The sequence below is a fragment of the Chiloscyllium punctatum genome, unplaced genomic scaffold (assembly GCF_047496795.1).
Source record: "Chiloscyllium punctatum isolate Juve2018m unplaced genomic scaffold, sChiPun1.3 scaffold_151, whole genome shotgun sequence".
NCBI classification, from domain to species: Eukaryota; Metazoa; Chordata; class Chondrichthyes; order Orectolobiformes; family Hemiscylliidae; genus Chiloscyllium; species Chiloscyllium punctatum.
The window spans coordinates 318,916-344,011 of NW_027309885.1; the positions used below are offsets into that span (position 1 = coordinate 318,916).

The 25,096-nt window shown below is 42.9% G+C and overlaps 1 long non-coding RNA gene across 2 annotated transcripts; it reads left to right on the forward strand.

The window, feature by feature from the left end:
* Positions 1–68: 68 nt before the first annotated feature.
* Positions 69–24,979, forward strand: LOC140471673 (uncharacterized). Of its 2 annotated transcripts, XR_011957159.1 has the most exons (7): positions 69–165; positions 2,901–2,983; positions 6,132–6,218; positions 9,870–9,974; positions 10,473–10,590; positions 23,426–23,544; positions 23,852–24,979. It is a non-coding gene; the product is annotated as an uncharacterized lncRNA (long non-coding RNA). The 2 variants fall into 2 exon arrangements; XR_011957158.1 differs by lacking the exon at positions 10,473–10,590 and having other exon boundaries at positions 84–165.
* The last annotated feature ends 117 nt before the right edge of the window (positions 24,980–25,096 follow it).

The following is a 25,096-nucleotide window of genomic DNA, read 5'->3' on the forward strand; positions in this document are numbered from 1 at the left end:
TTTTCATTCCCTGTAATCCGTTTTGCACTCCCTGAAACATCAACTGTGTTTCTCCTTCCACAGATACCAGTGATTAATGCCAAATCCCTGTTGCCTGTGGAGAGGGTGATGTTTGACTTTCTTGTACAGCTGCAGTTTGTGTGGTGAAGGTGCTCCCACAATGTGGTAAGAAACATTACAGAGTATTCATTACAGCAACAGTGAATATTTGAAGATAATGTCAAAATCGAGAACGGTTTGTAGTTTTATTATCATGCTTATAATTTCTCAAAAATACTATTGAGAACTTTAGACATAAGGCCAGAGATGGAGATATTAGGTCAGGTGACCAAAAGCATTACCAAAAAGCAGGTTTTGAGGGATGTCGCAAAGGTGGAAAGCAGACCTGAGAGGTTTCGGCTGCGAATTTCAGACCAAGCTGCTGCAGCAACTGTAGAAACAGCCACACAGGTGAAGTAATGACTTAACAAATGGTTGAGAGTCTCGAAGAAAATGGATTGTCGAGGCCTCAGTGTGTGTGGTGCAGGGAGCTAAGGATTATTACAGCCAGGAATTAAATCAAGTGTGAGAATTTTAAATTGAGGGACATTGGCCAGGTGCTGGCAGGTGAGACTAGATTGGGTTGGGTTATCTGGTCAGCATGGACGGGTTGGACCGAAGGGTCTGTTTCCTTGCTGTACATCTTTATGGCTGTATGTTGAGTATAATTAGGAGCCTTTTGATGAATCAACAAGCAGAGATTTAGACTTGAGATTACAGAGGAGGTTGAATGTGGCAAGCTGGCCCTGAGTGTGTTTGGAAAATGAAGTCTGGAGATAACACAAGGTGGATGAAAGTATATGAGCTGATACAAGGGTAGAATCAGCTAGAAATAGTGGTCTTGGAGTGGGACTGGGCTGTCACACTCACCTCACCTCTGGGATTCAGCTGGTTGTCAGGTTGTGAATCAGGGTGGTAACACAATCGGAAGCTGACTGGCCCTGGTGGAGCCTAAAATGAGGGTCGCTCAGCTGACTGTTGCTGAGCAGTTGCTGCTTGATAGCCATGTTTATAACACCTTCCATCACTTTACTGCTGATCGAGTGTGCACTGATAGATGGAAATTGCCTGGGTTGGGTTGCCCTGTGTTTTTGTGTTGAACATCCCTGGGCAATGTTCCACATTGTCGGTAGATGCCAGTGCTGGAGCGGTACTTGGATTGGTGGGTGGCAAGTTCTGGAGCACAAGCCATCAGTATTATTGCCAGAATATTGGCAGGGCCCATAGCCTTTGCACGACTTAACCATTTCTTGATGTTATTCAAACTCAACTGAACTGCTTTAAAACTCACATCTGTGATGTTGGAAACCACTGGAGAAGGCTGAGATGGATCATCCCACTTTGCACTTCTGGCTGCAGATTGCTGCAAATGCTGTCATCTTATCTGGTGCATGGGGTGTGAGGCCCCTCCATCAGTAAGGGTGGGGATATCTGTGATGCTTCCTGCAGTGAGTTGTTTAATTGTCCATCACCATTCACAACTGGGTGTGGCAGAACTGCAGAGCTCCGATCTGTTCCACTGGATGTAGGATCACTTAGCTCTGTTGCTTGCTGCTGATGCTGTTTGATATGCAGGTAGTTCTGTTTGATAGCTTCACCAGGTTGGCACTTCATTTTTAAGTCTGCCTGGTGCTGCTCATGGCATGCCCTCCTTTCCTGTCCATTGTGATGGGTGAGAGCAGGATTTACAAACCCATGAGATTACAGATTGTGCTGGAGTACAGTTCTGCTGCTGTTGATGTCCCACAGTGCCTCACAGATACCCAGTTTGAGATCCTACTTCTCTTCAAAGTCTGTCCCATTTAGAATGGTGATAGTGTCACTCAACACAATGGAGGTTTTTCTCAACTTTAAGGCAAGACTTTGTCTCCAAAAGGAATGTGTGATGGTCGCTCGTACTGATACTGTCATGGACAGATGGATCCGCAGCTGGTCAATTCATAACAATGAGATCAAGTATGTTTTTCCCTCTTGTTGGTTCCCTCACCACCCGCTGCAGACTCAGTTGAGCAGCTATGTCCTTTAGGAGCTGGCCAGCTCAGTCAGTAATTCTATTATAGAGCTAGTCTCGATTGTGGACATTGAAATCCTGTACCCAGAGTACATTTGACACCATTTTATTGCCTCAGTGCTTCCTCCAAATGTTATTCAACATGAAGGAGGAGTGATTCATCAGCCAAGGGAGGACGGTACGTGGTAATCAGCAGGAGCCATGAGTCTCCGGAGCCAATGCTGTGTACTCCCAGGTCAAATCCTCCCTGTCTGTACACCACTGTGCCACCATCTCTACCTGGTCTGTCCTGCCGGTGGGACAGGACATATCCAGAGATTTCAGGAGAAAGTGAAGACTGCAGATGCTGGAGATCAGAGTCAAGCGTTTGGTGCTGGAAAAGCACAGCAGGTCAGGCTGATGAAGGGCTTAGGCTAGAAACGTCGATTCTCCTGCTCGGATGCTACCTGATTGTTGTGCTTTTCTAGCACCACACTCTCGATATCTAGGGATGGTGATGGTGGTGTCTGGTTATTGTTTGTAAGGGATGATTCCGTGGGTATGACTATGTCAGGCTGTTCCTTGACTAGTCTGTGAGACAGCTCTGCACATTTTGGCACCAAAAACCATATGTTAGTGAGGAGGACGTTGCACCATCGAGAGAGCTGATTCTGTGGTTGTAATTTCTGGTGCCGTGTTAGTTGCCAACTGGTCCATCCAGTTTCATTCCTGTGTTGAGACTTTGAAGGGATTAATACAGTGAGTAGCTGGCTGGGCCGCTGTCAGGTTGGCAGGATTTGTTTCGCCATTGACAATGGTTTCATGGAGATCAGCAGATTCCTAATACGTTGTTTTTTTTTCTTGAATTCAGATTCCACCATCTGCCAAGATGGGATTCGAACCAGGACTTCAGCCGTTTGTTTTAAAATTCTAGGTAAAAGCTAAATACATCAGGTTTGTTGATTCATTTTAAATATCACTAACCCTGGTTTTGTTTCTTTGTAAAACACTGCCCATCATCCTGTCTCCTCCATCCTCCCCTCCAACAACGAGTGAGGAGCACATGGAGTTTCTCTGTCACTAAGACTGAGATAATCCGATCTGCTCCTTCTCTCCCTCCCACTAGCCTGCTGAGCCAAACTGCCTCACGTGGTGTTCCTGGTTTTGTCCTAAACCTACATCTTTCTCCAGTGTCTTTTCAAGCCTTATCAGAGCTCACCTTGACCCTTTACCCGAATCTCGCTAAACTCACTTTCCAACTCTTTCCTCCACTGCTGCCTCATCACTACCCCCCCCCCCCCCCTGCCAATTCATGGATATTGTTCCTTGTTCTGTCTGTTGGTCTTTTTTTGGTTATGTCCTTCTCTCCCATTCTGTGAAAAACTGATATTTGACCTCACTGTTGTTGGAAAATCCTGCTCCATCTCTACTCTCCTTTTCCTTTCTGAATTCCTTGCATTTGGTGTCCCTCAACGATCTATCCTTGGTCTCTCCTGTATCTCACGTACATAGTGCCAGGAGGTGATATCATCCAAAAACACTGTGTTAGGTTTGACATGTACACTGACGATGCCCAGCACTCCCTCCCCATCATCCCTCTCCATTACTCCACTGTTCCTCAGTTATCAAACTGTTTACCACACTCCTACTACTCGATTAGCTGCAGTTTCCTCCAATGAAACATTGTCACGGTTAAACCCATTGCCTTACCTTTACCTTTCTGCTGAGCCCCTCCCTCCCACTGGGAACTCTCTGAAGCAGAATGACACTCTTCACAACATTGCTGTTATATCTGACCCCAAGGTGACCTTCTGATCAGACATCCACGCAATCACAACACCAGGAACTCCAATCTCTTAAACGTTGCTTTTCTCCACCTCACCCCAGCTCCATTGCTACTGAAACCCCTTACCCATGTCTGTGTTGCCTTAAACTTGAATCCAAAACAGAATCCTTGATTCCGTGACTCAGAATCTGGTTTCAGACCCCCCTCTCAGTATTTACCCTCAGACACATCCTCTCAGTATTTATCCTGTCAAACCCCTTAAGAATCCCATCTATCTCAATGAGATCACCTCTCTTTCTCCAAAATCCAGTGAGTAGAGTTCCAAACTTTTCAGCCTTTATCTAAAAGATAATCCCTCCAAACCAGGGATCGTCTCATTGAATCTTCCCTGAATTGCCTCCAATAAAGTGACACATTTCCTTATCTAAAGGGACCAAAACTGCTCTCATTACTGCAGATATGGTGGTCTCACCAGCACTTCCACACGTTACTCTCAGGTAGAGACCCCAAACTCTAATACTTAAAACCTTTGAAACAAAACATTCGATTCCCCTTCCTGATTCCCTGTTGTAACTGTGTGGTAGCTTTCTGTGTTTCCTGAACAATTACCCCTGGTCCCTTTGTGGTGCAGCTTTCTACAGTTTCCAACATTTAAATAGTACTTTGTTCTTTTATTATCTCCTCCAAAATGAGCAATTTCCCATTTTTCCCAAGTTACACCCCATCTGGCAACTTGTTGCCCCCTTCTCCTGTGCATCTTTCTTTTTTCATAATCCTCTAAGACCTTTACAGTTATGCCTTTTCTAGGAGATATCCCCCCTTCCCATTCTTCCAAACATTTACTGGGAGCACTGGGCAGTGGGAAGCAGACAGAGTTGCTGTCTTTTTAGGGATACGCTTTGGAGTGATTGAGAGGATCTTCCTACCCATTGGTCAGGATGGAGACAACTTGCCCATCGTTAGGCATTAGCCTTTCACACCCATGCCTTATTGATGAGGCAGAGCGGCAGCACGGAATGAAAGAAAAGAAAGTAATTCTTGTTCCCCATATCTCACTGACGCTTGGATCATTTTCTCCAATGTGTCAAAGAACTGCTGTGTTCAGTCACATGAGATCTCAGGTTGGAATCTCCTAGAAACCCACAGATTTCCCTCTGAGTTGACTGCTGATGTCCTCTAGGGTAATATGTACAGTAATCCTGGGCCACAAGGAGGGGATGGTGTGAGTTTCTAACTTAAACTGATAGTGACAGATTTTATAAACTTGTATTACGGGATATTATTGGTGGACATTCAGTTGGTAATCTCAGTAAATATTCTGCTAAACTCTAATTGAATTACTCAGTATATCAGGATCTGGATATTCGCATTGTGTGTGTGAGTATTGTGTTCCAGACCAATCCCATTTGCTGCTTAAAAATTCTCCTTTGAATCATCGCATTCTCTCAAAAGGTCTCCCCAAACCTTCAATGTGTCATGTAATCCTTTTATGATGACCTGATGAGTGTAAGGTTTATTATTCGAATGTGTAATTTCTGTATAAGGATTTCTCAGAGAGGGAGCAGAATATTCTTAAAGGGGAGAATAGCCATTTTGAGGGGAGGCTGTTGTTTACTAGTATCAATGACATAGGAATAGAAGAGTTCACATTATTGGATCATTGGAATCTCTTGTGGGGTAGAATTGCCCTCCATCAGAAGGATGGATTGTACCTGCACTGGAAGGGAACAGTGGCTAGTGCTATTCAGGAGGCATTAAATCAGTTAAGGAATGTGGGTAAACCCAGAGAGAGAGTGAGGGAAGAGCTCAGTCTGACGCTGGTACAGTTCAGACGTCAAACAGTCAAGGCAGACAAGGGCAAGGCACAGAATGAGCAGTTACACTGCATTTATTTCAATGCAGGAGGCCCGATAGGTCGGGCAGAGGAGCTCAGGGTATGGTTTTGAACATCGCACTGGAATATTATAGCAATTACAGAGGCATGACTTAATGATGGATAGGACCAGCAGCTTAATGTTCCAGTGTATAGATGCTATAGCAAAGATAGAAAGGGGGCAACAGAGCAGGGGGAGAGGTATTTTTGATAAGGGATAACATTACAGCTGGGCTTCAAGAGGGTATTCCTGGGAGTACATCCAGGCAGAACTGAGAAATAAGAAAGGGATGATCTCCTTATTGGGATGGTACTATTGACCGCCCCCCAACTTCCCCAATACTCAGCAGGAAGTTGAGAAGCAAATTTACTAAGAGATCACTTATCTGTAAGAATAGTATAGTTGTGGACAAGACTTGACCTTCTTTGTTATTCATTCACAGGATGAGGGTATCACTGACTGGGCCCAAAGGGCAGTAAAGAGTCAACTACATTGCTGTGGGTCTGGAGTCACATGTAGGCCAGACCAGGTAAGGATGGCAGATTCCTTCCCTGAAGGATGTTAGCGAATCTGATGAGGGTTTTTTTCGCAATAATCAACAATGGATTCGTGGTCTTTAATAGATTCTTAATTCCAAATTTTTATTGAACTCACATTCCACTGTCTGCCGTGACCTGATCCAAACCCTGGGCCTCAGAACGTTATCTGGGTGTCTGGATTATCCATCTAATGATAATCTCACTAGGCCATTTGGCAGGGTGAGAGACTGAAGTATCCGTGGGGCAGCACATCAGCACCAAAGATCCCATGGTCTCTGCAGAAGATAGAAAGGGCTGGGGAGGGAGATATATCCCTGGTGGTGGGGTCTGACTGTAGGTAGCAGACATAGCAGAGGTTAATGGAGATTAGTGGGTGGCAGGTGAGGACCGGGGGATTATATTCTTATTGTGGTTGGAGGTGTGGGGGGAAGGCAGAGGTACAGGAAGTGGAGGATATGCGTTGGAGTGCATTGTTGATCAAGTGGGTGAGAAACGCGGTCCTTGAAAGAGGAAACCTTTCTGGGATGTCCTGGAGTGGAATTGCTTCTTCTGGGAGCAGATATGGCAGAGGCGGAGGTATTGGGAGTACAAGATCACGTTTTTACAGGAATATACTCGAGGGTAATCAGGAGAGCAAAAAGGGGACTTGAAATATCTCTAGGACATAGTTTAAGGAGAATCCAAAGAGATTCTACAAATACTTTAAGCATAAAATAATAACCAGACAGACAATAGGACCCCTTAAAGATCAACAAGGCCATCTATGGAACAACAGGATGTGGGAGAAATACTATGCTCTTCTATTCTACAGAGTTTGGAGAAATAAGTAGTGATAACTTGAAAAGTGTCTATGTTACAGAGGAGGAAGTACTGGATGTCTTAAACAGTAGCAAGGTGGATAAATCCCTGGGACCTGATCAGGTGTATCCCAGAAATTTGTGGAAAGCTAGGAAGGTTTTGGCAGTGCCCCTCCCTGAGGTATTTATATCATTGTTTGTGACAGGTGAGGTGCTGGAAGATGGGTGCCATTATTTAAAAAAGGTGGTAAGGAAAGGCCAGGGAACAAGAGAACAGTCAACCTAATGTCAGTGGTAGGTAAGTTGTTGGAAGGGATTCTGAGGGACAGGATTTACATGTATTTGGAAAGACGAGGATTGATTAGGGCTAGTTAACATGGCTTAGTGTGTGGGAAATTCTTCCTCTCTCTAACTTGATTGAGTTATTTTGAAGATGTGACAAAGGTGATTGATGAAGGCAGACTCTGGACGTTGTCTATATTGACACTGAACCATGTTCCACAAAGCAGACTGGTTAGCAAGGTTAGATAACATGAAATGTTGGGAGAACTAGCCATTTGGATACAAAACTGGCTTGAAGGTAGGAGGCAGAGGGTGGTGATGGAGGGTTGCTTTGTGGACTGGAGGCCTGTGAGCAGCATTGTCCTGCTGGAATGGATATTGGGTCCTTAAATAAATGACTTGGATGTGAATATATGAGATATGGTCAGTGGGTTTACAGAAGACACCAAAATTGGAGGTGTAGTGGACAATGAAGAAGGTTAGTTCAGAATGCAACAGTATCTTGACCAGATGGGACATTGGAGCAAGGAATGGCAGACTGGGTTCAATTTAGACAAATGTAAGCTGTTGGATTTTGGAAAGACAAATCAGAGCAGGACTTGTACACTTAATGGTAAAGTCCGTGGGAATGTTGCTGAACATAGAGACCATGGAATGCAAGTTCATTGTTCCTTGAAAGTAGAGTCGCAGGTAGGCAGACTAGTGAAGGTGGTCTTTGGTATGCTTATATTTATTGGTCAATGCATTGAGTACAGAAGCTGGGACGTCAAATTGTGGTTGAACAGGACATTGATTAAGCCATTTCAGGAATTATGTTTAAAGTTCGAAATTCCCTGTTCTGGAAAGGATGTTGTGAATCTTGAAAGAGTTCAGACAAGATTTACAAAGACTTTGCTAGGGTTGGAGGATTTGGGCTACAGGGAGAGGCTGAATAGGCCAGGGTTAATTTCCCTGGAGAGTCAAAGACTGAGAGGTGACTTCATGGAGATTTATAAAATCATGAAGGGCATGGATAAGGTGAACAGCCAGAGTCTTTTCCCCCCAGTTAGGTGGGTTCAAAACAAGATCACATTGGTTTACGTTGAGAGGGCAAAGATTAAAAACGGATCCAAGGGGCAAAGTTTTCAAGCTGTGTGTGGTGTATGTGTGGAATGAGCTGCCAGATGAAGTAGTGGAGGCTGATACAATTACAACATTTGAAAGGCATCCGATTGGGTACATGAATAGGAAGAGTTTCCAATAATACGGACCAATAGCTGGCAAATGGGGCTCCATTTGTTGAGGATTCCTCGTTGTCATGGACCAATTGGACCAAAGGTCTGTTTCTGTGCTGTACATCTCTATGACACTAATAAATGAAAATAAGATGTGTTCCTCTTTTGTGGAGAGCTAGCAGAAGCACAGATAATTGTCCTTTGAGCTGAGAAGGTTAAGCAATGATTTTGACCATGTGCAAATTTGTTTCTAGGATATCTAATCTGCAGAGAGAGAGAGGGGAATTGTTAACAATGTCACAATTTTAGTAACTATTTTCAGGTAATTGGCAAATAATGTGAATATGTGAACTTTTTTTATTCAGTAAGTTCTGAGTATCTGGAAAAGTCTGAATGGCAGCTGGACACAGACTCAGCAGTTATTCATAAACAGATTTGGAATTTTACTTTTTAAGGGAAGATTTGGGGGTCTATGGGCAAATGGGAAGAGAATTGGGACAGATTTGCAGCATCTCCAGAGGGAGAGGGTACATCCCAAATGGGCTGAATAGCCCCAGCCCCTGTGCTCTGTGATACTGCCCCATTGACTGTGAATATTGAAGCTCATCCCAGGGCAGAGAGAGGGAGGATCCCACCACTCACCTCACAATGGGCCCCGAATGATTGATGTCAGCGCAGGTCAATAGGGGACAGAGAGCAGTACTGGAGGACCAGGTTGTACCAGTTTGTCCTCCAACCAATCGGAGTGAATGAGGGCATCCTCAAGGCTGGAACTAAAGAAAGGCACATATCGCAGAGATCTGAGAAACTGGAGGACATGAGATAGGGAGCGTTCTGTGGCTGGTGAGGAATTATATAAATAAGGAAGAGTTGTGAGGCTGGATGAAGTGACAGTGATCGGGAGAGTTGAGGATGGAGGAATTTAGAGTTAGTGAGGATTAGAATCATATTGTTATCCAGCAAGGAAACAGGCCCTGTGGTCCAACCAGTCCATGCCGACCATAATTCCAAACTGAACTAATTGTACTAGCCTCCGCTTAGTCCACATCCATCCAAATATTTCCTATTTATGTACTTATGTGAAAGTCATTTAAATATTGTGATTGTATTCACAGCTACCACTTCCTCTGGAAGTTCATTTCACACGTATAATTTGTTTTTAAAACCCTAATGTCTTTTCCCAAATCTTTCTAATTTCTTCTCAAAATGAATGCACCTGAGTTTTGAATTCCCCCCCCACCCCCGGCTATCCAGCCTCTCCTTCGAACACAATCCCTCTATTCATGGCAACATGCTGGTAAATCTCTTCTGAACCTGCTCCACTTTAATAATATCCTTCCTATAACAGCACAACCAGAACTGGACAGAGTATTCCAGAAGAGGCCTCTCCAATGTCCTGTACATGCTCAACATAACGTCCCAACTCCTGGACTCAGAGGTCTGAACAATGAAGGTAAGTTTGCTAAGCACCTTCTTCACCAGCCTGTCTGCATGTAACACACACTTCAAAGACCTGAAGCCCTCGGTCGCTTTGTTCCCATATCACTACTCAAGGCCCTACTTTTATTGAGTGTAAGTCCTACCCTCGTTTGTTTTGTCAGGATGTTATATTTTGCATTTATTCCAATCCAAAAAATTTTTGTGTATAAAGGCAGTAGGAGTATAATTAAGAGGGGAATCAGGAGGCAAAAAAGGGGACGTGAGATAGCTTTGGCGAATAGGGTTAAGGATAATCCAAAGGGCTTTTGTAAATACATGAGGAACAAAAGGCCAACTAGGGAGAAAATAGAGACCCTCAAAGATCAGCAAGGCAGCCATTGAGTGGAGCTGCAGGCGATGGGCGAGATAGGAAACAAGTATTTTGCATTAGTGTTTACTGTGAAAAAGTACATGGGAGATATAGAATGTGGGGAAATAAATGGTGACATCTTGAAAAATGTTCATATTACAGAGGAGGAGGAGGAGGTGCTCAATGAGTGGCTAAGGAGCTGGTGCAGGGGAAAAGGATTCACGTTTTTTGGATCGTTGTGATCTCCTCTGGAGTAGAGTTGACCTGCATAAGAAGAATGGTTTGTACCTGAATTGGAAGGTGTCTAATATCTAGGCAGGGAGACTTGCTGGTGATACTCGGGAGGCATTAAACCAGTGAGGGAGTGGGTGTAAACCCAAGAAGATGCTGAGAAAAGTGGTATGTCTGAGGCTGGTAGAGCTCAGAAGTCAAATAGTCAAGGCAGGCAAGGGTCAGTATTAATATAATGGGCTGAATGAAGTCGGACTGAGCAGTTGCACTGCATTTACTTCAATGCAAGAGTCCTGACAGGGAAGGCAGATGAGCTCAGGGTATGGTTTTGAACATGGCACTGGGATATTATAGCAATTACAGAGGCACCACTCAGGGATGGATAGGACTGGCAGCTTAATGTTCCAGGGTATAGATGCTATAGGGAGACTAGAAAGGGGACAAGAGAGGGAGTGGCATTTTTGATTTGGGATGGCATTATGATTTTGCTTAGGGAAGATATTCCTGGGAGTACGCCCAGTGAAGTTATTTAGGTGGAACTGGGAAATAAGAAAGGGATAATCACCTTATTGGGATTTTCTGCAAGGATTTCGTCCGGGTGCTCTGGTTTCCTCCCACAGTCCAAAGATGTGCAGGTTGGGTGGATTGTCCGGGCTGAATTGCCTACAGTGTTCAGGGATGTGCAGGTTGGGTGGATTGTCCAGGTTGAATTGCCCACAGTGTTCAGGGATGTACAGGTTTGGTGGATTATCCAGGCTGAATTGTCCATAGTGTTCAGGGATGTGTAGGTTGGCTGGCCCTGGGAAATGCAATGTTACAGGGGAAGGTTAGGAGGCTCTCCAGGTCAAGATCAATGTGATGGGCTGAATGACCTGCTTCCACACTGTTGGGAGTCTCTGATGATTCTACTAGTTTTAAAATAGTTACAGAAAATAATATACCAGATCTAAAAGTTAAGGTTCTGAATTGGACAAAGGCCAATTTTGATGGCACAAGGCAAGAACTTTCATCTGGCCCCTTAAGCCTGCTCTGCCATTCAATAAGATCAGGGCTGATCTTTTCATGGCCTCAGCTCCACATTCCCGATCTCTCACCATAACCCTTAATTCCTTTCCTGTTCACAAATCTACATTTTGCCTTAAAGGCATTCAAGTTGATAACGTCAAATGATGCACTCGGCAGGGAATTCCACAGATGCACAACCCTTTAGCTGAAGAAGCTCCTCCTGAACTCAGTCCTAAATCTGCTCCCCCTTATTTTGAGGTAATGCTCTGTAGTTTGACCCGCCCGCAGTGGAAATAGCCTCCCTGCTTCTGTCTTATCTACTCCCTTCATAATTTTATTGTTTCCTCTCCAACCTCCCATTCTTCTAAATTACAATGATTATAGAACCAGTTTTCTCAATCTCTCCACATACACCAACCCTCAACTCCCAACTCAAATTAGTGAACCTCCTCTGTACTCCCTCCAGTGCCAGTACATCCTTGCTAATGCAAGGGGACCAAACCTGTACACAGTACTCCAGGTGTGGCCTCTCCAGCACCCTGTACAGCTGCATCATAACCATCCCTCTAGCAATGAAGGACAATATTCCCTTCACTGCCATAATTACCTGCTGCACCTGCAAACCAACTTCCTGTGATTCATGCACAAGGACACCCAGCTCCCTCTGCACAGCAGCATGCTGCACGTTTTCACCATTTCATCATCAGTTTGCTGTTAGTCCGACCAAAATGGATGACCTCACATATCCCAACACTGAACTCCATCTGCCAGACCCTTACCCACTCACTTAACCTGTGCAGACTGACAGAGGCCTCTGCAGACATTGCTCTACCTCATCTTTGTATCAAATATGAACTCTGACACCGTACACTTGGTCCTCAACTCCAAAACATTTGTGTAAATTGCAAACAGTTGTCGTGCCAACATTAATCCAAACACCCGTTTATTCCCATTCTTTATTTTTTGTTGGTTAACCGATCCAGTATCAATGATAATACATTACCCACAATGCCATGCATTTTTACCTTATTCAGCAGCCTTTTGTTGGCAACTTATCGGATACCTTCTGGAAATCCATGTACACCACATCCACAGAGTCCACCTTGTCCAACGTACTCGTCGTATCCTCAAATAATTCCATTAAATGCGTTAAATGTGACCTGCCTTTCATGAATCCATGCTGTGTCTGCTCAATGAGACAATTTCTACCCAGATATCTCACCACTACTTCCTTGAGAGATTCAAGCATTTTCCCCACTACAGAAGTTAAGCTAACGGGTCCTTTGAAAAATAGTAACACCACATTTGCAGCTTCCAGTCTGTCAAAACCATCCCAGAATCCAACAAATGGTAGTAAATTATCACGAGGTCTATTTGTTACTCCCCCCCTCCCCCACCATCTCCTTTAGTCCCTGGGATGCATTCCATCAGAGCCTGGATACCCATCTACCTTTAGGCTGTTATCTTTCCCAACATTTCCTCTTTACTGACAATGATTGCTTCTGTCTCCTCATCTGCCATTGCCTCCATAGGCCTGCGACAATGAGAGTGCACAGACAGTATGTTCCTGTTAAGGTCAAGGCTGGTAGGTGTAAAGAATGCTGCCTGACGAAAGATATTGTGGGCCTGGTCAAGAAAATGAAGGAGGCATATGGCAGGTACAGAGAGCTGTGTTTGTGTGAATCCCTAGAGGAGTATAGGGGCAGTAGGAGTATACTCGAGGTAAACCAGGAGGGCAAAAAGGGGACATGAGATAGCTTCAGGAAATAGGCTTAAAGAGAATCCAGAGTGATTGTACAAATACACTAAGGACAAACGAGTAACCAGGCAGAGAATAGGTACCCACAAAAATCATCAAGGCTGTCTGTGGAACCGCAGGAGGTGAGAGCGATTCTGTATGAGCGGTGAGATTTTACAAACAAAATGTGCACGTCGGAAAACACAAATTTGAACGTCCCAGTCTCGTGTTTACAGTAAACGGGGAATTGCCTCAGTGTGGCTGCAGGCATGAGTGCGCGCCGCCATCTTTATTCGGGGCAAGAATTCTCTGTACACATGTGGAGCCACCAGTTTTGTAGGGGGCAAGGTGCAGCCAGGCGCATGTGCAGCCTTTCTCTGGTACAGATTCATTGGGCAGGATTTACACAGAGCACATTCAAACTCCGAGAAATGGATGTCTATTTCTGGATTTGTTTCGTCATTCATTTAAATAATTTGGTATCGTAAATGAGTTTACAGGTCATACAAAATTGGAGGGGTGTGGATAATGAAGAAGGTTACCTCAGATTACAATAAGATATTGATCAGATGGGGTTTAATTTAGGTAAATGTGATGTGCTGCATTTTGGAAAAGCAAATCAGGCCAGGACTTGTACACTGAATGGCAAGGCCCTGAAGACGTTTGCGCAACAAAGAGACCTTGGACTGCAGGTTCATAGTCCTTGCAAGTCAAGTTGCAGGCAGATAGGATGATGAAGAAGGTGTTCAGTGTATTTTCCTTTATTGGTTTGAGCATTGAGTAACGGATGTGGGAGGTCATGTTGCTGTACAGGACATTCATTAGGCCATTTTTGGAATATTGTGTGCAATTCCGGCCTGCCTCCTATCAGAAGGGTGCTGTGAAACATGAAAGATTTCAAAAAAGACTTACAAGGATGTTGTTCGGGTTGGAGGATTTGAGTTGTAGGGTGAGGCATAAAAGGCAAAGATGCTCCGGTGTTAGAATCATGAAAGTGTTGGCCCCTTAACAGCGCATCAATGAATATTCATGGGCTATGCATATACCTACATGAACACAGGCCACTCACAATATGAACACCTGTCTCCCTCTCTGTGCCTACATTCCTTGTCTGTGTGCCCTTTCCTGCTTCCCTTGTAACATTGTGGGTCTGATTACCCTCCCTGTACTGCAGCTATTCCCCTGTGTTTCTGTGTTTGCCTCAGCTCTCATGGCCCAATTCAGAATGTGGTTAGAATTATCTCCCACTGGGAGTCCCATGTTTATAATTACAGTTAAATAGGGTCCCATGTCATCTTTTAAATACATCAAACCTATTTCATCATCACAGTTTGGGGTTTGGTAATCCCCTGTGGCCCTTCCACACATCAGGCTTCCTTTCTGTATGATCCTCAATATGACCCTTTTGTCCCTAAGTCACCAAAGTTATTTCAGCCCATTCAGCCTGTCCCCTCCCCAGTGTGTCCCTGTACTATCTGTAAATGCCTGGAGCCACTGATCGGCTGTGCATTGGGGGAACCGACTCTCACCCTCACCCTCTCATTGCAGGGACAGATTCTGCTGTACACGTCAGGGCATCTTGGCCTGAGGGAGGGTCCGTACATCATCTTCGGTGAGACTGTGTACCTCTACTAATTCATCCATATTGTCCCAATAAGGCCCATTATTACCATTTCCCTATCAGGCTGGGTCTTCATTCACCAACATCTGTCATTCAGTGGGTGAACGGTTCAGGTTTGGTTTCTGTTAGTTCCCCTTTGTTGCTCCCTACTGTCTGTCCAAGTTTGAGCTTTGACGCCCAGTGGAGCCATAGACAGGGCCTTCTGGACCTTATAGGGCGGTGGGTCATCCCACCCATTGCCGTCCCTCTGTTCATACGTGGGCGATTCACCATCTAACCCGTTCCAGTCAGTGTCACCATCCTCACTGCCTTCTGAGGAGAGCAGGGCACTAGGTACCTCCCCCCACTGTAACTACCACCTGGCCTTTTGGCTTTAAAACCTCACGTCTGAGAACCACCACCTTCACTTGTTCCTGTTTCCCATAATAATTCAACATATCCTGTCATTCCTGGATTCAAACAGAACAAAATATGAATTTGGTTTTACTTGAAATATTAATAATTTGACATTCACTTTGACATATCTATAAAGGTGAGAATTGTACTGTGATTATTCAAGTGAATTTAACGTGCTCATACAATGAATATAACTCTGATAATCAACGACAATGAATGAACTGAATAATATGTGATTATTTGTACCAGTTCTTGCATTGAAAATTCAATTTTATTTTAATGCTTGTCACCCATTACACCGTGGGCATTGTTATTAGGGAATAAAGTAATGGAAGGATATCAGAGAAAATGCATAGACTTTAATTTTAGCTTCACTGCAAGAATGAACCAAAACAATATTTGGAAATATGGTTAAACTACATAACAAAGTTTCCAGTGTCATTATTGACATGAAAACTATTTTAGATTGCAAGTTGTTTTGCTCTAAGAATAATTGGAAATGAATTGTGATTATGAATTGACCATTTAAAATATATTTTGAAGAGAATAGTCAGATATTTTTTTTGGAGGAAACTTAGGAAAGGAAATAAATATGTATGCATTGGTATTAATAGTTTTAAAATGTTTGGAAGTTGACTAGAATTATTTGATCGAGAGAGGCTGCATGACTATTAAGACTAATTCACCTTTTTCATTTCATTGTTGGTTTCCCTAGAATCTGTTGTGGTCTAAACTCCTGTTGTGTGCAATGGACTGTCACTAATAGCTTAATTAACCTGCGAGTCTCAGATCAGGTTTCCTTTGTCTGTAAGTGCGCGACACACCTGCTTTTCTGAAGGAAAACAGAAACTCTTTTCAAAGGAAATAAGTGGCAGTTCTCACTGAGAATGATTTCTACCACGCACCATAAGCAGGGAAGTGTTTTTCTGAAGAATTTCATTGTCTATCTACTACTATCTACACACAGGTTTGTCATATACCTGTGTTTGTCAGTTTGTGGAGGATTCAGCACCTTTGTTTTGAGCTAGTTTTATACAAGCAGTTGGTTCATTCTGTCTTTGCCAAGAATGTTGTTTACTTTCCCCTTTTACTGTGATTCTGCAGGTTAGAATATTCTGAGAGTCAGTAATATTCAATAACTGAACGTTGAATGATTTTGACTCTAACAGAGCAGTGGCCTTGTTTTCAGCTCATTATTCACTTTCCATTTCCTGGTTGTGTTGAATGTTACAGAATCAGGCTCTGAGCAATGTTTCCATTCACTTGTGTTGGAGTCACTGACAGCCACGTGGTCAGTCAGTTTCAGGCTGATGGATCAGTTTCTCTGTCCTATTAGATGGTGGTCACTTGCTCAGTTTCCGATGGCTCACCTGAGCATCAGTCCATCAGCTGCTGAAACCCTCCATCCAGCATTTGTTCCCTCTCACAGTGACTACTCCAATACAGTCCCAGCTTGTCTCCCCATTTACCTCCACATACTCATGGTCACCTCAGATTTTACTGTCTGTGTCCTTAAAGCAAGTCACGTAAGACATCTACCTCCATTTTAACCTCATCTACATTATGTTCAGAAATATGATTTTAAAATTTGGTTCACTGCTTTTAAACCTACCCATGCCTTCACCCTGTCCTCCCAGTGTAGTACCACACCTCCCTGAGGGAGCTGCACTTATCCAATTCCAGCTGCATGAGAGTTTCTTGTTTTCATCTCCTCCCTGTTGGTGGCTTTAGTTTCAGCTGCTTTGAACCTAAACTTGGTAATTCTCTTCCCCCAATCCCTTCAACTCTCCTCCATTCTATCAGCACTCCTTTATTTAATCCAGTTTGATCAAGGTTTTGGTTTCCACCCGTAAAACTGTCCCTTTGTCGCTCGGTAACAGCCTCGTGTTATCATTGCTGAACTGTTAATCCAGAGACCCAGCGAATATTCTGGGGACCCTGATTCAAATCGCATTACAGCAAATGTGGACCTTGAATTTAATAATCATCTAAAATTATGGGTCTGTTGATGACCATGAAACTATTATTGATTTTCAGGAAAAACCCATCTGTGTCACTGATGTCCTTCAGGGAAGGAATCTACCATCCTTACCTGGTCTGGCCTACATGTGACTCCTGACCCACAGCAATATTGTTGACTCTTTACTGCTCTCTGGGTAATAAATGTTGCCCTAGCCAGTGGCGCCTACATGCAGTGAATGAATTTTAAACAAAGCTCTCAGTCCTGGGATCATGTGAGAAAGAAGCAGAAGGTGACCATTATGCCCCTCGAGCCTGCTCCACCATTCAGAAGACCAAGCCTGATCTGTTCGTGATTTTTATACCATCTTGCCCCAATGCCCCTTAACACGAATCTATCAACCGGTGTCTTAAAAATACTCAGTGAATCCACCTTCTGGGGCAGAGTTCCAAAGTTGCACAGCCTTCTGAGAGGAAACAAATTTCATTATCTATGTCCTGAAAGGGTGAAGCCAATTTTAAAGCAGTTCCCTCTAGTTCAGAAATGACCCACAAGAGGAAATATCCTTTCCACATCCACCTTATCAAACCATGCAGGATCTTATTGGGCGGCACGGTGGCACAGTGGTTAGCACTGCTGCCTCACAGCGCCGGAGACCCGGGTTCAGTTCCCGCCTCAGGCGACTGACTGTGTGGAGTTTGCACATTCTCCCCGTGTCTGCGTGGGTTTGCTCCGGGTGCTCCGGTTTCCTCCCACAGTCCAAAGATGTGCAGGTCAGGTGAATTGGCCATGCTAAATTGCCCGTAGTGTTAGGTTAGGGGTATGGGTGGATTGCGCTTCGGCGGGTCAGTGTGGACTTGTTGGGCCAAAGGGCCTGTTTCCACACTGTAAGTAATCTAATCTTATATACTTCAGTCATGTCACCCCTCACTCCAACTGAAACAAAACCAGCCTGTCCAACCAACCCACATTTTATTTCTGTCATGCCGGTATGAGTGGGGTTGAAATGTTGTCTAATGTTTATTATGCAGTGAATGTGTTGCTTCACTGGGTGGGTTTCAAGAATCAAAATGATCCATACTAGCTTTCCTGTCTCACCGTATTACGTATAGCTTACATCACTGTCGTGTTTCCATGCCTCCCTACGTTGTCTAATGAAAAGGAAGGAGAGATAGATTGAGAGAAGTTGTTTGAAAATTTGTTGTCGTCAAAAAAATATTTGGTCTTTTTGTAGAGATTGCATTATAATTGAAATAACCAGTTCGTTAAATATTACTGACAAAATAGTACCAACAATTTACCAATGACTGAGGCCAGGATTAATAGCCAGTTATTTCCCTTCTTTTTCCTTACTCCCTTCTTGTGGTTGGGGGTTATATTAGCAATGTTCCTGTCCTCTGGGACAGTCCCTGACTCCAGTGATACCGGAAAGCTCACAATTAAAGCCTCCACTATCCCTTCAGCTATCACCTTCTGGGGCGTGGTCCATCTGTCCAGGTAATAGATCTATTTTCAAATTTTTCAATTTTTTACCATTTTCTCCTTGGTGAATCTTAAATGCTCTCTGGGTAATACATTTTTCCCTAGCCAGTGGCACCTACATCTAGTGAATGAATTTTAAACAAAGCTCTCAGTCCTGGGATCATGTGAGAAAGAAGAAGAAGGTGACCATTCGACCCCTCGAGCCTGCTCCACCATTCAATAAGACCAAGCCTGATCTGTTCGTGATTTATATTCCACACTCATCTCTGTTCCACCGCCACCCGCCCCACCCCCACCCCCGCCACCCCGACTGTCCCTGAAGTTTTGGGATAGTATTTGTGTCTTCCACCATGAAGACTGATGCAAAGTACTTATTCAGTTCCTTATCCATTTCTTTGTTCCCCATTACTATTCTTCCAGCCTCAATTTCCAGCAGCACAATGTCCATTTTCGCCTCTCTTTTGAACTTTATGTAACTAAAGAAACTCTGGCAATCATGTTTTTAATATTACTGACTAGCTTTCTCTCATGCTTTATCTTCTTTCTCCTTATGTTTTTTCTTCATTGTTCTCCATTGTTCTTTTTTGGCTTCCCATTTCACTGACATCCCACTACCCTTTGCCATGTGATATGTTGCTTGTATGCTTTCCCTGACTTCCCGAGTCAGCCATAGTTGCCTCACCCTCCCTGATCCATGCTGCTTTTTCCTCGGGATGAATTTTTACTGTGTCATCCTGATTACTCCCAGAAACCCTAGCCATCACTGTTCCACTCTCTTTTCTGCTTGACTCCTCTCTCAGTCAATTCTCTCCAGCTTCTCCCTCATGTCTCTGTAGCTGCCTTTATTCAGCTGGAATACAGTTACATCTGATTCCATCTTCTCCCTCTCAAACTGCCGCGCAAATTCTATCATATTATGGTCCCTGCCTCCTCAGTGTTCATTCACGTTAACCTACCTTATCAAGTCTGCCTCATTGCACAACACTAAATCCAGAATTGCCTGTTCCCTAGTGGGCTCCACTGCAACCTTCTTCAAAAAGCCATGTTGTAGAGATTCCACAAATTCATTTTCTTGCAATCCACTATCATCCTGATTTTCCCAGTCCCCCTGCATATTGAAATCCCCCAGATCACTGTAAACTTACCTTCCTTACATGCTTTTCCTATCTCCTCATGTAACTTATGCCCAAATCCTGACTATTGTTTCGAGCTCTGCAGATAACTCCCATTATATTTTTTTTAACCTTTGCGGTTCCTCATCTCCACCCACACAGATTCTACATCATCTGAGCCAATGTCATTTATTGCTCTTGACTTAATTCCATTTCTTACTGTTCACTAACCCCAGCCTCTCTGCCCACCTGCCTGCCTTTTCATTTGGATGTGCATTCTTGGATATTTAGCTCCCAGAATGCTTCAGCCTAATCTTTTGCACTGATGTGTTCAGCTCTTCCATCATTGATGATGGGAATATTTGTAGAACCTCCTTTTCCGGTGAGTTGTTCAATTCTCCACCACCATTCTCGACTGGATGTGGAATGAATGTAGAGTTTAGATCTGATCTGTTGGTTGCTGCATCGCTCAGCTCTATCTGCAGGTGGGACCTGTCTCCAAAAGGACTGTGCTGTGGTAACCGACACTGACATGGACTGTCTCATTTTCTTCTTCAATCCAATCAAGCGAGCTATTGCATTTTATTCCCTCCGTTTTCCGATCTTAATAAATATCCAATCAATTTCAGAGCAAAATGCTTTCAAAATATTGAATCAATTTATTTGTTTAGATACTAGCACTAATTATCAAGTCATTGCCTTGACAATAACTGCATAATAATTTAAATTAGTTTTGCTAACAGGTATATTGTGGTTCATATATCAATTTAATTTATTGACTCTTAGGACAAATAGTATAACATTTTCTTTTTTCAGAATTCTAACAACAATTATTAAGTCATCAGCATTACAATAATTACACAAAGCTTTAACTTATTCTGGCTAACAATTACAGTGAATTTCATATTTGAAAATAATCTCGTGTTCGCTTGTACTAATACAGTAATATAAAAATCCATTTTCTTTCAGATCATCACACATACAAAAGAATCAATGATTTCTGATACAACACTCGTTGTAAAAATCTGACTTTTTTCTCATTAAGAGTCATCGAGTCATAGAGGCATACAACATGGAAACAGACCCTTCACTCCAACCCATCCATGCCGACCACATTTCCCAACGCCATCTAATCCCACCAAATCCCTCCAAATTCTTCCTATTCATATACCAATCCAAATGCCTCTTAAATGTTGCAATTGTACCAGCCTTCACCACTTCCTCTGGCAGCTCATTCTATGCACTTACGACCCTCTGTGTGAAAAAGTTGCCCTGTAAGTCTCTTTTATATCTTCCCATCTCAACCTAAACCTACCATCTTTAGTTCTAGACTCCCCGACCCCAGAGAAAAGACTTTGCCTACTTACCCTATCCATGCCCCTCAACATTTTGTAAATCTCTATATGGTCACGCCTCAGCCTCCAATGCTCCAGGGAAAACAGCCCCAGACTGTTCAGCCTTTCCCTGTAGTTCAAATCCTCCAACCCTGGCAACATCCTTGTAAGTCTTTTCTGAACCCTTTCAAGTTTCACAACTTCTTACCGGTAGGTAGGAGGCCAGAATTGCACGAAATATTCCAACAGTGGCCTAACCACTGTCCTGTACAGCCCAAAACATGACCTTCTGACTTCTGTACTCAATACGCTGACCAATAAAGGAAAGCATACCAAACGCCGCCTTCACTATCCTATCTACCTGCGACTTCACTTTCAAGGAGCTATGAACCTGCACTCCAAGGTCTCTTTGTTCAGCAACACTCCCAAGGACCTTACCACGAATTGTATAAGTCCTGCTAAGATTTGTTTTCCCAAAATGCAGCACCTCGCATTTAACTGAATTAAACTCCATCTGCTACTTCTCAGCCCATTGGTCCATCTGGTCCAGATCCTGTTGTAATGTGAGGTAGCCCTCTTGGCTCTCCAGTGCACCTCCAATTTTGGTGTCATCTGCAAACTTACTAACTATACCTCTTATGCTCGCATCCAAGTCATTTATATAAATGTCAAAATGTAGAGGAACCATCACCGATCCTTGTGGCACTCCACTGGTCACAGACATCCAGTCTGAAAAACAACCCTCCACCACCACCCTCTGTCTTCTACCTTTGAGCCAGTTCTGTATCCAAATGGCTAGTTCTCCCCATATTCCGTGAGATCTAACCTTACTAATTAGTTTCCTATGGGAAGAACGCCTTACTGAAGTCCATATAAATCGCATCTACTGCTCTGCCAAAATCAAACCTCTTTGTTACTTCCTCAAAAAACTCAAGCAAGTTTGTGAGATATGATTTCCCACGCACAAAGCCATGATGACTATCCATAATCAGTGCTTGGCTTTCCAAACACATGTACGTCTGGTCTCTCAGGATTTGCTCCAACAACTTGCCCACCACCGAGGTCAGGCTCACTGGTCTATTGTTCCCTGGCTTGTCCTTACTGCCCTTCTTGCCCTAACGTTGGCACCACATTAGCCAAAGTCCAGTCTTCCGGCGCCTCACCTGTGACTATCGATGATACAAATATCTCAGCAAGAGGCCCAACAATCACTTCTCTAGTTTCCCGCAGAGTTCTCGGGTATACCTGATCAGGTCCTGGGGATTTATCCACCTTTACCCATTTCAAGACATCCAGGGTTTCCTTCTCTGTTATCTGGACATTGTGCAAGATATCACCATCTATTTCCCGACAGTCTATATCCTTTCCATATCCTTTTCCACATTAAATACTGATGCAAAATACTCATTTAGTATCTCCCCCATTTTCTGCGGCTCCCCACAAAGGCCGCCATTTGAATGACCTCGGTAACTTCAAATTTATTAATTTTGGAAACCTTAATTACTTTTCCCTGCAATAATTCCTGTTTATGTCCACACATAGCTCAGTCAAATAGCAAGGTGAGATTTATCATTATTCTAATGTTCGCTAATAGAGCTTTGAAAATCTATTTGTTGCTAATATGTAATAACTGTTCAGTTCAGTACATAGAACATCGAACAGTACAACACAGTACAGGACATTTGGTCCATGTGCTAACCTTTTATCCTCTTCTAAGATCAAACTAACATATATTCCCTTCATTTTGCTATCATTCATTTATGTAGCCATGAGTTACTTAGATACACTTACTGTATCTGACTCTACTACCACTGCTGGGAGTACATTCCGCACACTCATCACTCTGTAATAGGAACCTACCTCTGACATCTCCACTAAGCATGCCTCCATTCACCTTGAAATTATGCCCTCTTATGATAGTCATTTCCACCTGGGAAAAAGAGTCTCTGGTTGTTCACTCGATCTAAGCCTCTCATCACTCTATCTAAGCCTGTCTGTCAAGTTGCCTCTCATCCTTCTTTGCTCCAATGAGAAAAGCCCTAGCTCCTTCAACCTTTCATCAGAAGACGTGCCCTCTACTTCAGGCAGGATCCTGGTAAACCTCCTCTATGAGGGATCTATGGACATGGACTCCAAGATCCCTCTGTTCCTCCACACTGCCAAAAATCCTACATTTCATTCAATAGTCTGCATTCAAATTCAAAATTCTAAAATGAATCTCTTCACACTTTTCCAGGTTGAACTCAATCTCCTACTTCTCAGCTCAGATCAATGTCAATGTCCCGTTGAAATCTTGAAACACAGTTTAAAAGACAAATCAAATGAGTCCTAGATGAGTGTTCGCTACAAATAAAGGTACGTAGAATTCAGGAAGAGCTGACCTATTTGAATGATTAAACAATTCCTTCTAGAAAACACAGTAACTAAATCTTTCTTACAATTCAGTAATCCTGCAACTAGATTATACTTCTCAGTTTACATATCTTAATGAATATCTAATTAATGTCTGTGTAAACTGCTGGAAAATGTTTAATCATTTCATTTGTTAAAACGCCACCGTTAATTATCACATCGCTGTCACAATAAGTGAACTCTATTTTAATTATTGACTGAGGTCAAGTGACCTGTGGCCCGAAATTGAATGTTTGAAATTCACCGACAGCCACAGAAATCTGATCGAAAAGAAACCTGCTCAAATGAAATCAAACAGAGCCAGCATCATTCAGCTCCAGAAAAGAGGTCACAAAAGTTCCGGGCATCCAGTGACAACCAGCCTGAGAGTTGTGTATTCGAGAGGTTGAACCAGATTTTCTGGCATCTTGGCTTCCAGCCAGTTCCTGAGCATAGCACGCCTCTCATGGGAAGGAAAACAGTGAAGGATGTTTGTACCAACCCACTGGATGGATCGAATACAGCTCATGATCATCCTCAAAATTTTGTCACAAGATTATTAATCATTTGCCAAATCATGCAAAATAGCCCAATGCTACTGAAATCAAATTACTCTTAATCACTGCACATAAAACCAAACGATGGTCTTCAAGGTCACCTAATCACTGTTCACTGAATATCTCTTTGTAATAATCTTATTTTTCCCAGGATGAATAACCACAACAAACATCACCGTAACACCCCATCCAAAGATATGCAATAGGCACCTTCTTATAATTTACACACATCTTTCTCTGACCAATAATCACCCTTCATCATTAATAGATGAGCAAGCTAATACTGACATTTATTGAGATGAAGAAATTCCTGAATATTACTAATGTTTGTGATAGGTTTCTCGACTATTCATCACAGCAAAAGTGTAATTATGGCTCACTGTATTTGTAGCTGCAAGCATTTGCGCATAACCGATTATACATTTTTTCAGAGAAATTTTGAAAATAATTGTGCGACAAATACTGTTGCCTATTTTTTGCTGTGATACCCACATTCCTTATCTATTTATTCTCTTCCCAACTCTGACTCAAATTTGTAAATATTGATGATATGAAAAATTCCATGAAATTATTCTTTTTGGGAAGAAATGTAAAGCAAGAAATTCTTGAATAACTGAGAATTATGAATGACAAAACAATGATAATTAATAATCACTGAATGTCTAATATGTTTTTTGTCAATCTACCAAAAAAGCAATTTAATCTTCATGTCTCTGATCTCAATAAAAAGTCTAATCAACATTAGAGCAAAATAATTTTAAAATATCGAATCATTTAATTTGCCAGAGTACTAAAATTAATTGTAAATTCATTGTCACTCCATTAACCAGACGGTAATTCAGTTAAATCTTTATGACAAGCATCGTGAGATTCCCATTTTAGTTTAATATGTTATTTCTTACAATGAAAAATGTAGTCATTCTATCCAGGTTAAAACATCCACAAACCAACCAATGAAA